Source organism: Mauremys reevesii, linkage group 1 (genome assembly GCF_016161935.1).
Source record: "Mauremys reevesii isolate NIE-2019 linkage group 1, ASM1616193v1, whole genome shotgun sequence".
Classification (NCBI taxonomy): Eukaryota; Metazoa; Chordata; order Testudines; family Geoemydidae; genus Mauremys; species Mauremys reevesii.
Window position 1 is genome coordinate 117,321,805 of NC_052623.1, and position 13,026 is coordinate 117,334,830.

The 13,026-nt window shown below is 42.8% G+C and overlaps 1 protein-coding gene across 13 annotated transcripts in view; it reads right to left on the reverse strand.

The window, feature by feature from the left end:
- LOC120403679 (opsin-3-like) overlaps positions 1–12,945 on the reverse strand; it is a 149,824-nt gene extending 136,879 nt beyond the window's left edge. For 4 of the 13 annotated variants that reach the window (XR_005597676.1, XM_039535149.1, XM_039535186.1 and 1 more), the window contains exons 1-3: positions 12,660–12,945; positions 12,265–12,557; positions 11,353–11,555 (exon numbers count right to left, since the gene is read on the reverse strand). The gene's annotated coding sequence lies outside the window, so the exon portion shown is untranslated. Of the gene's footprint in view, positions 1–5,796; positions 6,276–6,326; positions 6,535–9,248; positions 9,527–9,673; positions 9,974–11,352; positions 11,556–12,264; positions 12,558–12,659 lie in introns of those variants that run through there. The other 9 variants (XR_005597661.1, XR_005597666.1, XR_005597673.1 and 6 more) reach the window with 9 other exon arrangements.
- Positions 12,946–13,026: the final 81 nt, after the last annotated feature.

Genomic DNA, 13,026 nt, shown 5'->3' on the forward strand with positions numbered 1-13,026 from the left:
ATCTGAAGGGAAAGAGGAAGAGTTTTCTTATCCAAGCAGCCGCATTTTTAGTGCATCCCTTGAAGAGAAAACATGTTACAAGATTGAAAGACCCATGAGATCTATTTCATATCTACCGCATTCACTGGCTATCAGACGTTCGTCTCCACTATTCATAGACCTCAACCAGCTTCTCAATGCTTTTTCCCCTCACAGACTTAAATATGTATATCATATGTTCATTATATAAATATAATGTATTTGATTAATTAAAATATAATTGATAAATACCACAGAGACTATAACACATAAAGAAAAAGGAAACTAATAAAGTAAAATATCATGAAAGAGGTATTAACTCTTTAGCCACCGCTTTCAGAACAGGTTGCTGAGAACATAATTAATCTATATTCTTATTTTACATAGATCTTTTTGTTAAAAGGGAACTAAAAGGGTAGTTACGATGTTGTAGAGATTTACATTCCCAATTTTAAAAGTGCATAGTATCTTTAGCTTCCTGAACTAAAAGATAAATTAAAAAGGGGGAGTTACAATTTCTGTTTCAGAAGCCAAGTGTTCCCAGAAGATTATTCATTATCTATATTCTTTCTTCATAAATGAAATGTGTTATCCCTTGCATTGCTCCTAACTGGTAGTTTCTCTGAGAAGTACTTGATAGAAAGATGCATCACGACACCAGAAAGGTATGGCACAAAACAACTAAACAGAGTTTACTAAAAATTCCGTTTAGCTGTTTCATGCAATGTCTCTCTGGTGTCATGATGTGTTTTTCTAGCAAGTATTTTTTCTTCATACTGTACCATACTTGCAAACTCATTGTGCACTTCTAAACAGTCATATTGCTACATCCATCTCATTACTGTAATGATTTTATTTAAAGTACACAATGTATCATGACTTTACCTTTGTGAATTATAAACAACGCTTCCTTAGCTCTCGTCCCTTAACGTCCCTACTCTACTTGCGCTGCATTGATGACATCTTCATCATCTGGACCCACGGAAAAGAAGCCCTTGAGGAATTCCACCATGATTTTAACAATTTCCATCCCACCATCAACCTCAGCCTAGACCAATCCACACAAGCGGTCCATTTCCTAGACACTACTGTGCTAATAAGCGATGGTCACATAAACACCACCCTATACCGGAAACCCACTGACCGCTATACTTACCTACATGCCTCCAGCTTCCATCCAGGACACACCACAAGATCCATTATCTACAGCCAAGCTCTAAGATACAACCGTATTTGCTCCAATCCCTCAGACAGAGATAAACACCTACAAGATCTCTCTCAAGCATTCTTAAAACAATACCCACCTGCTGAAGTGAAAAAACAGATTGACAGAGCCAGAAGAGTACCCAGAAGCTACCTACTACAGGACAGGCCCAACAAAGAAAATAACAGAACGCCACTAGCCATCACCTACAGCCCCCAACTAAAACCTCTCCAGTGCATCATCAAAGATCTACAACCTATCCTGAAAGATGACCCCTCACTCTCACAGATCTTGGGAGACAGGCCAGTCCTCGCTTACAGACAGCCTCCCAACCTGAAGCAAATACTCACCAGCAACTGCACACCATACAACATAAACACTAACCCAGGAACCTATCCTTGCAACAAAGCCCGATGCCAGCTCTGTCCACATATCTATTCACGTGACACCATCATAGGACCTAATCACATCAGCCACGCCATCAGGGGCTCGTTCACCTGCACATCTACCAACGTGATATATGCCATCATGTGCCAGCAATGCCCATCTGCCATGTACATTGGCCAAACCAGACAGTCTCTACGCAAAAGAATAAATGGACACAAATCTGACATCAGGAATCATAACATTCAAAAACCAGTGGGAGAACACTTCAACCTCTCTAACCACTCAGTGACAGACTTGAAGGTGGCAATTTTGCAACCCAAAACCTTCAAAAACAGACTCCAAAGGGAGACTGCTGAACTCGAATTAATATGCAAATTAGATACAATTAACTTAGGTTTAAACAGAGACTGGGAATGGTTGGATCATTACACTAATTGAATCTATTTCCCTATGTTAAGTTCTCCTCACACCTTCTATGGGTCATCTCAATTATCACTTCAAAGGTTTTTTTTCTCCTGCTGCTGATAGCTCATCTCAACTGATTGGACTCTTCCAGTTGGTATGCATATTTCCACCTTTTCGTGTTCTCTGTATGTATAAATATCTCCTGTCTGTGTGTTCCATTCTATGCATCCAACGAAGTAAGCTGTAGCCCACGAAAGCTTTTGCTGAAATAAATTTGTTAGCCTCTAAGGTGCCACAAGTACTCCTGTTCTTTTTGCAGATACAGACTAACACGGCTGCTACTCTGAAACCCATAAAATATAGATGCTTTTCAGGAGCCATTTTCATTAACAACTTACAATTCAAAAGGTTAACTTTTCCTGCATCTCTCCCTTTTATCAGAGTTAGAATAATTTGGTTTGATAAAATTCTTTAGTGGTAAAGCCAAGGAAAAGTATATGTTTGGAGCCCTGACAATCCCTTTTAAGTTGTCCTGGACAGGTCTGGTCCTCGGCTTTCCCAATGAAGGGAAAGTGAATGGTTCTGTTCTGTGAATGAGATGTGCTTTAAACACAACTAGAAGTAACTTTAGAGCAGTAGCAGGGAAGTATGCAGGAACAAAATGCAGAGGTAAACAAAATATAGGTTTATTATATTAAGCATTTTTTGGACACTAAAATTTCATAGCAGGAGAGTCCAACAGTTTTAACATCAGAACGGCCATACTGGACCAATGCTGGTCAGACCAATGGTTCAGCCCAAGCTCTGAGGCCCACCTCGCAGGTGTCTGGATGTGACGTTGCACTCTATATGATCTTATAGAAGTATGAATTTGAGTGTGAATATAATGTAACTAAAATATGCTTCATGCAAATGGTCTCTTGTAAGATATCATTACAAAGTTTATAATCTGCTGAGTGTGGTAATCCTATTTCTATAAATGTATCACTCTTGTATCTGAAACTAGAAATATGAACGATAACTCGGGGGGCCTACTGTAATTATGCAAAGTGTGGGTCATTAATGGTGGTTTGGAATCTTGATGGCTCCCATTAACCAGGACAATTGACTGTAGATGGCTCTGTTTTACTTGTAAGTCTTCCTGTATACCTGTGTGCTGGCAAGTGGGTAATGGAGTCTTACAGTGACATGTGATCATGTCACCTGAACTGGAATCCATCTTTAACCTGGTGTTTTTCCATTTAGAAGGAAGGGGGGAACTCAGAGAGGGACAAAGGATTCCTGCCTTATGCAAAAGATATATAAGTGGGTGGAACAGAACAAAAAAGGAGCCATCATGAGAAATCCTCTAGCTACCACCTGAGCTGGTACAAGGACTGTACCAGGGGAAAGGGTTGTGTTCAGACTAGGAAGGCGTCCACTCTGTGAAAAAAACTTATTGAAACATCTCTGAGGATGAGATTTTATCTGTATTCAGTTGTATTACTGTATTAGGCTTAGATTTGTGTGTTTTATTTTATTTTCCTTGGTAATTCACTTTGTTCTGTCTGCTATTACTTGGAACCACTTAAATCCTACTTTCTGTATTTAATAAAATCGCTTTTTACTTATTAATTAACCCAGAGTATGTATTAATCTTTGGGGGGAGGCAAACAGCTGTGCATATCTTTCTAACAGTGTTATAGAGGGCAAACAATTTATGAGTTTACCCTGTATAAGCTTTACAGGGTAAACCGATTTATTTGGGGTTTGGACCCCATTGGGAGTTGGGCATCTGAGTGTTAAAGACAGGAACACTTCTCAAGTTGCTTTCATTTAAGTCTGTAGCTTTGGGGCACGTGGTTCAGACCTTGGGTCTGTGTTGGAGCAGACAGGCATGTCCGGTTCAACAAGACAGGGTGCTGGAGTCTCAAGCTGGCAGGGAAAGCAGGGACAGAAGTAGTCTTGGCACATCAGTTGGCAGCCCCAAGGGGGTTTCTGTGATCCAACCCGTCACAATGGGATCCATCCTAAATCTGGAAGTCTACAATGCAATTACACAGCCTCGCAGCCCAAGCCCTGCGAGCCCGAGTCAGCTGGCAGGGGCCAGCCATGGTTATCTAATTACAGTGTAGACCAGGGGCGGCTCTAGGCATTTTGCCGCCCCAAGCATGGCAGGCAGGCTGCCTTCGGCACGCCTGCGGGAGGTCCGCTGAAGCTGCAGGACCAGCGGACCCTTTGCAGGCAAGCCACCGAAGGCGGCCTGCCTGCCGCCCTCAAGGCGCTGGCAGAGCGCTCCCCGCAGCTTGCCGCCCGAAGCACGCGCTTGGCACTATCTGATTCTGTTTTTTACTATAGTTTCAACCATTCTGTCTAGTACTGAAGTTAGGTTTACCAGCCTGTAATTTCCGGGATCACCTCTGGACTCTTTTTTTCAAAATCAGCATTACATTAGCTATCTGCCAATCATTTGGATGAGAGACTGATTTAAGCAATAGGTTGCATACCAGTTATTATTTCTGCAATTTCATATTTGAGTTTCTTCAGAACTCTTGGGTGAACACCATCTGGTCCTGGGGACTTCTTATTGTTCAATTTATCATCAATTTGTTCCAAAGCTTCCTCTATTGACACCTCAATCTGAGACAGTTCCTCAGATTTGTCACCTAAAAAGAATGTCTCTCACCTTCTGCAGTGAAAAATGAAGTTCATTTCAACCTAGTTTGGACCATTAGATGCAGTTCAGTGTTGAGAAAAAGCAGTCGCACTGCCCCAAGAAAGAGCTCAGGGAGGGTTTACAAGTGCTGGGGAACTGTTAGCCAGCACTGTAATCTGAAGAACTGACTATTCATGAGTGTTTTTTATAATTGTATTTATATCAATCTAAAAATGTAGTCTACTTTTTTTTCCATTTCCCATACAGCTCTCTTTTGCATCTGACCACTTGTTTTAGACTCATCCTGCTCTCAGCCCCACAACTCTGTCCTTCTTTATACCCAACCAACTGTACTGAAGAAAGTTCATCCACACACAGATTTTGTACTGGTATAACTATTTCAATTAGGCGTGTGGGATATTTATCAACTAAAATAATTATACTGGTACAATCTGTAATGTGGATGCAGCTATACCAGTGTAAAGGTGCATTTATGCCAGTATAGCTTATTTCCTTTCACGTGGTATGGAAATAAACTATACCAGTATAAGCACTTTCATACCAATATAATTGCATCTAAACAAGGAGAGTTGTATCACTTTAATCGTACTGGCACACAATATCATTTTTGTGCATAGACAAGGCCTTAGTTACAAACTTATAAACAAGCATGTGAGTAACTTTACATAGGGGGGAAAATCTCTACTGAGTTCATGAATAAATCCTTGGTGCACAAAGCAATCTACCTGCATATCTGCAGAATTGGGACCTCAGACTATCAACTCCTTAAGGCAGGATATGTGTTTGTCATTGCTGTAAAGTGCCAGAGACTCCTTATGTATATGACAATAATACGTAGCAACTATGCAGAAACATAGAGCACTTGTGTATGGGCTAGAGAAATAAAACAATATTTTTTTTAAAAGCCACACACATTGGGGATGTCTGCTGATACTGCCAAATAAAATAAAAAGCAGGCTGAGTAAGGTTTGCTTAAGTCCCCAAGAGAACATAAGGGTATCTAATGGGGAAAGTCTCAAGTTCTGTGCTAGATAAGAATATGTCCCATGTTAAAAACACAAATACAGTACCATATCCTACATTTCTTTATAGATTTAGACAAACCACATGCCAAGTGATGGTGTTAAGAAAGCTGCTGGGCTTCATTTATTTATTTATTTGAGACCCTGAATTGGATTTACCCTGGCTTAATATTAGCGCATAATTGAGTAATATGGATTTGATCCTCCCAAGTGCTCAGTTCTGCTGTAAGATGCTTGAGTTCTCTCAATGCCAACTTACTTCACCACTATGCAAGATTGAGCCCTACATCAGTATGATTTTTCAGCTCTTCTGATTAGCAAATTCTTAACTGAACAGTAAATCCTGTTTTGTTTTTTTTAAATATTAGCTTGCTTTTGGGTGGGAAGGAAAACACTGAAAATGATCTGAAACATTTGGCCAAGTGAAATGGCTTGGATATCAGCACAAGTCACCAACAAGCCTCAATAGCGCTTTTTTTATTTTATGTGTTACAAATTTTAAAAATAGTTCTGACAAATGCTAGTCAACAAGATGCTGAATCCAGGAACTCCCGTCACTGCTGGCCGTTTCTTCTGAAGCAATCTTGTGGGAAAAGAGGGAAATAAGTATGATCTGTGCTTTGCATTGATTAAACAGTTCCTTCCAACTTTGCCCAGAAAGAAGGACATAGCTTGTGACTTTAAAGTTATTGAGCTTGCTAGCATTAAGAGGTTTCTATTTATATTTTTGAAATTACACTTTTTATTTCCAATTGAGGGATTCTTAATCTACATTATCTTGCAAAGTTGTAAACTATGCCAGAGAATGGTCCTCGATTCACTTCCAAACTTAGTTGATAAAACTGTAAAAAAAAAAAAAAAATTAAAAAATTCAGATGTCCAAAACCTTTTGCAAAAAAAAAAAAATAAATAATTAAAAAATAATTCTATTGGGACGCATCAGAGCAGTATAGCAAACTTGTAGCTTGTTGTGAATATAACCCTGAACAGTTACCTGATTTAAGATTTCACAGTAAATGCAGTGGTTCATTTAAAAAAAATTAACTTAAATATGTTTATCCAGCATAAAAGTGTATTGAAAAATGTAACATTTAAAACTGTTTTGATATTTCAAAGTAAATCTTGGCTGAAAGTCTTTTAAAGATGCAAACAACTAATTCTTGGATTTTATGCTGGATTAATGAACATCCACCATTTATCTTAATCTGTTGAATAAAAGGCTAAATTTTACTTTGAATTTTGAAATAGTAAATACAAACATGATCAGATCTTACATTTTTAGTTTATATATGGCAAACCAAATTAATATAATTATTTGAGTTCTCCACATACAAAAGGGGCAGACCAAAAGAATCCCTCTTGAACACTACTCAGAGAGAGAGAGAGAATTTATAGGACTCTCAAAGAACGACCCAGGATATACAGGGATGGCAGGAATGGCGGAGCCTTGTACACGTCCAAAGTGACATTTGATGGCACAGGAATGATTTAGATTCAGTTGCTTAAAAGCAATTAAGAAACAGAACTCAGGCCAAAGTTTTTGAAGCATTCACAGATCCCATTGATTGCTGGGTCCCCAAACCTCTGAAAATCAGACTACCTGTTTAGATAATTAACTTTAGAAACCCACATTTGAAAACTTTGTCCTCTCTTTACACTAATGTAGTAAAGCAAACTATAAAACCTAGACTATTTAGCCTACCACACTTAGGGGAAAATGTACTAGTTGTAAAGATAGGCAAGGAATTTTTGAATATTAAAGCAATGGGGGGGGGCATGAATGGTTTGCAGGAAAACTCTGAGCCACCTTTGTAGCTGGACCACTTCTTTAGCACCTTAAAAATTAAACTCACACCCTAAAGATCTTTGTTATTCAAGAAAGAAAAGCAAGCAATTGTCAGTATAGTTCAATTCTAACTGCCAACTAAACAACACAGTGAAGATCAACATTAAGCAAAAGTGATGAAGAGGTGCCATTTTTGGGACTTGGGGAGTAACTCTGGGATATTATTTTAGGCTTTACCAGCTACAATAGGGCAACTCTTCAACATATTAATAGACAGCATCTTCAGTGAGTACCTTAAAACTGCCAAGCATTTAAACTCCCTCACATCTGCCAGCAGATTAAATATGTATGGCCACATGCCAGGGGAAAGAAATACAACACTGGCTAGATCGTTGTTTGTGACTTAATCTGATTTATTAAAACTTTTTAAATGTTTTTTTCAGATCATTTTAATCTGACGTAAAAAAAATACAGCTACGTCTGTTTAGAAGTCAGGATTTAAAGAAAACCAGGTCTTCAGCACGGTGATTCTTAGATATGCTGTAGATAAGATGTAATCTCCTGCAATTCCGTGCAGGCTACTACCCCGCAGCCCGAGGAATTAGAAAACATAATCATGTCTGAAAGTTACATGCAGGTTTCTCAATTATGGGTGAGAACAAGGCTGCAGAAATTGTAAGTGAAAAATTAATTCTGATCGGAAGATGCCCCACCAGCAGGGAACCCTGCTTCATTTAATTTCGCGCTAACAGCATGTTGCAGAGGGGCAGAGTTGGAAGGTGCCTGACGACCCCCAAAGAAGCCGGATTAGCCCCCCTAATCCTCACACCAGAAAGGCGGCTCCTGGCTGTTTTAACCCCCCGCACTCACCGCAGCACCGCCGGGGTCTCAGCCGGGCGGCAGGTCTGTGCAAACGCTACTTCCTTTCCCAGGTGCTCCCGAGCCACACGGGGGAAGCGAAGCCAGCCGCTGCCATCCTTCAGCGGCCGCCCCGACGCCCGCGCAGCGAGGAGGGTCCCCGCCGACTTGGCCGGCCGGTGAGTCTGAGTCTCCGTCTCCCGCCCCGCTCCCCGCGGGCAGGGGGCTCGGCGCTGCCGGCTCGGGAAGCGCGACTCCAGCCGCCCCGGCCCGCGCCCGCCGGGCCAGCGCGCTAAAAGGGCGAGCGGCTCAGCCCCCGCGCTCCCCAGCCCCACGGGGCGCCTCGCCCCGGCCAGGCCCCGCCCCGCTCTCTGCCCATTGGGGGGCGGGGGCCCAACCCCCTTCGCAGCCTCCCTCCGCCCCCCGGGGCGCACCTCGCCTGGAGCGCCGCTCTCTGCCCGCCCCGGCCGGGCTGTTCCTCCGGCGGCGGCGGCGGCGGCGGGAGCTTTGAAGGGGGAGCGCGGGCCGGATCCGGCGCAGGGCGCCTGGCAGAGAAAGCGGCACACGCAGCCCGCACCCCGACAAAGGAACCGGGGTAGCAGCTGCTGCTGGACGAGACGCCGCTGCCAGGGCTCAAGCTGCGGCCGCGGCCCCTGGCACTGACATCCGGCTCGGCTCCACGTGCCCCAGGAGAGGTGACAGACGCGCGCATGTGTGTGCCTGGAGGGGGGGCTGCTGATCCTGTTTAGCGTTTGGCTTCTGTGTGCACATCCTGGGGGGGTGATCCTCTGGGAGACACTCTCCCGCCCCCGCCGCCCTTTTCTCTATGCAACAGCTTGCGGAGCTCAGCCTCTCAGTGCCCCGGCTCCTTCCCTTTCCTGCGAGCTAGAGGAAGCTGCGGCTTTATGCTCTTGCTGGGGTTGCCAACTCCAGTACTGTCCTGGAGTCCGGGATTAAAGATTAATCTTTAACTAAAGATTGTCTTGAGATAAAACGTCCAGGAATACATCCAGCCAAAGCTGGCAAACCGCCTTCTTGTTGCCCGTGCACATAAGAACCAGCTGGGCAGAAAGAGGACTGGACACTGTTCAGTCTGAAACCACTGGCACTTTCTGTCCCCTGTTGCTCCCTCCCGTCATGAGAAGCGTTCCGGCAATTCCTATTCAGCCCCCAGGGTGGGCTCTGTGTGCCTTTTAGGAAACGATCGAATTGGGTAAGAGACGGTTTTGTCTCTCAAACTCCAGGGTTTGGGTCTCGCACCGTTTAAATAATAACAAGCCCAGCAAGCAGCCTCCCCCTTTAGGAGAAGACGCTTTGCCAGAGAAGAATACAAGGAATGAGGGAAAATTCGTCTCTGAAGAGAGAAGCAATCAATTGCTAGTTGAAAGACCATTTTGGAAAGCAAAACAAAAGTGAGATCACGAGATTATCCAGCAATCCGAATGACCTGCGCTGTGGATAATCCACAATTCAGGCTTTCAGCACAGATCCTCCCAGTATCTGCTGTTCGGCATGCCGATGTTCCCACCGGCTCCGTGGGTTTACTTTTGAGTTGCATCACCTGATTTACTGAGTTACACACTGAAGTGAGAGCTGAGTACAGCGATAATGTGAAGCTGGTTGTAGATAGATCATTCCTTCAAGACAAGAAGAAAAACACACCTGCAGCGACTGAGGAACCCAGCTCCTGACTCTTTAACGTTGCAGAGTAATACAATTTGGTCAAAGTGTGTGGGATAAAATGTAGGTCTTTATAGCTAGATGATAAACTGGATTTCCAATATTTCTTTCTAGTCCCTTATCTCTCTCTACTAAGATTGCAAAAGTTAACTCTGCAGTCTTGGACTTCATCAATTTAGATCAGGAGGTGAAGGGGCTTTCCCTCAGGGCTAATAAGCCCCTTCTCGTTAGGGTGTGAAAGACCCACAGACAAGGGGGGAACTGATTGTCTACACTGGAGAAACAGTAATATTGACTAGAGGCAAATTAAACTATAACTGGAGCAGGAGAACTGGACCCTAGGACTTCTCTTCTAACTGCCAGGTGACAGAGTCACTCTCACTTCTGTGGCCCAATGACTATCCAAGTTTTTATCCACAGTGGAAGATGTTTCACATCAGAATATCCCATACCTCAGTGCTTAGGGCAGAGTCCTGAGGATTTGTGAGATGGTCTCCCACTTCTTTCTTCCCCTCTGATGGGGGTGGGGGAAATATAAATACAAGTTTCCCACATCCCAGAGGAGCGCTCTAACCATTGGACCACAGATTATAAAATGGGCACCACTCCCACCTCCTCCTCCTGCTGCCACCGCTGTTTTGTGTGGATTAGAAGCTTACCCAAGTCATTCTCACAAGAAACACTTTGTGCCTGAGCCACCTGACTCCTATAGAAGGGTTCCTAGCATGAATCCCAAACAGAGGCAGGCATGTTCCTACAGCCCAGATTTAGGTACCTCTCTCTGTTAGGTGTGTGCTAAATCCCATCCCTCTATCTGGTCCTCATTTCTCATCGGCTAGTTTAGGTGGCTCTCTCCCTAGCATGCTGTCTTTTGTGAATTCCATTCTAAAGCCCTTCTCTTTCCCGCCATCATTATACAGGGATCCCAAGCACCTAACTCAGGCTTTGTGAAACCCAGTGTTATTCCCAGGATTTTCTAGGCACTTAAAAAGTAATCATTGTGATGCTCAGCATCAGTAAGCCTAAATCCCTTTGTGAATCTTGCCATCAGAGACTTATTTTGCATGACTTATCTGTTTGCAGATTTATCCACATTTGCCAGGTGCAGCTTTGTCTATTTTTGAACTTTCATGGCTTGGGATAAAGCAGGCAATTCCAGGCTTAGGGTTATTCTGTGCTGAAGTATATATTGTGCAAAAAAGATTAAAAAAATACAATATATATTTAAAATTCAAAAATTTATACCATCAATAATTCCTTCTAATAGGGAAAAAAGACTCTGGGGAGTGCATCTGTAGACAAAATCCTTATAGAGAAAATTATTCTGGGGCTATACCTTTCTTAACATGACCGCTGCTAGCTCTGTTTCTTCCTCAGCTTCTAACATGAGGCTTTTTAAATTTGTAAGTGGAGGTAAAAGCCTGCAGTTGAACATCCTCGTCCTACTCCACCTCGGTTAGGTAGAACAAGATCCTTTATAAAACTGGACTCAGGCAGTTCTCCACTTCCTCTGGCTGATAGATGGCTAGTCTGATGCACCTAACAGGTCAGGAAGAGAAGTTAATTCAGAAATTCAAGCAGAAACAATTGAGATAAGCTTGGGTTTTGTATTTGTTTTTAAACTGTGTCTTGGTCTATGACTGGCATCCTGATAATACAGACAAGAATGTGTTTCAAAACTTAGAAAAAAAGCTACTTGAGGCAATAAGCTGGGGAAAACCTAACACAGGCCTGCAGTCCTGTGAGCAAAGAGACAATACCCCACTTCCACTAATTGCTGGTTGGAAGTCCCCTTGCAGGTAAGTTAAAAAGAACTGGATAGCCCCTACAATTTTTCAGGTGTTCAAGGCCCCCTTTCCATGTGAGTCTGAATGAATCCACTATGTGGAGGGCAACCCAAAATAGGAAAAAAATTGAATGGCCGTTTTTTCAATGTAAGTCATAAGGAATATGCCTCCCCCCCCTTCAGCTTGGTGCATCAGTGTGCAAGTAGATACAGAGTTACCAAACTGACATATACTAATGCCCTTTCATGTGCATGAAATTGATCTTTTGCAGGCATTAAAGAAACCTTATTGTCTCATGAAACCAGGTCAGGTCAGTCTCTTGTGCTAAACTTTGAAAATTCAGTCCTAAATATTAAGTCTCCAAACCAGAGGAAAGATAGGAGTAAGTTTTCAAAGCAGGATACACCTGCAAATAACCTATGTCAACAATAAGCAGGTTGCTAAACAATTTATATGCTCACCTTGCCACCGTGAGATTCCTTGGTTTCTAAGATCGGAAGCCCCTGTCGCAGCAGATCTGTGATAGTGGAGAAGAGACAGGCAATAAAATGCAAGATGATCTCTGTTTCGGTTTTGGTGTGTGTTGCTAGGTTCTGGGTGGAGTGCCTGGGGAAACAGTGTTGTGACCTGTGCTTTGGACCATATCCTTCTTGGCTTGCAAAATCTTGTGAAAAGATAGTAGGTGTATTGTTGCTGGAGATTGTCAAAGTCTGCTAAGGTGCCAACATCACTCCAGTAGGTGGTTGACAAATACCTGTTAAAAAAAATCAGTGTTGTCAATTGGTTGGTCTCTACTGTTGCTTTTGGGAGAAGGAAACTGAAGGTGCACCCATTGTGGCCTGCTGTGAAAATTTACCTCTTAACATGTGGTGATCATAAGAAGTCCATAAGCTACCTTCTGAAACACACAATCATTCTAGCTCTGTTGCTATATCTTCATTCTAATTACTCCAGTTTACCCATTGTTTACCTAGAAAGTCCAGGTCTGTCCTGGACTTACCTTGCTCTCTATCTTGTTGTTCCTCATTCAACCATTCTTCCAGAGCAGCTCAAAGCTAAGATTGATACCTGTTCTGAAATTTACAAAAACAATCGCAAGGTCATGACTATCTCCTGTGTCCCATTAGTCTTGCTTGCATGATGACTAAAGAATCTTAGATTTACTTCAGGCCTCATAATGCAGTGACATTGTGATGCTGAGTTATGACAAAGCAGTGATATGT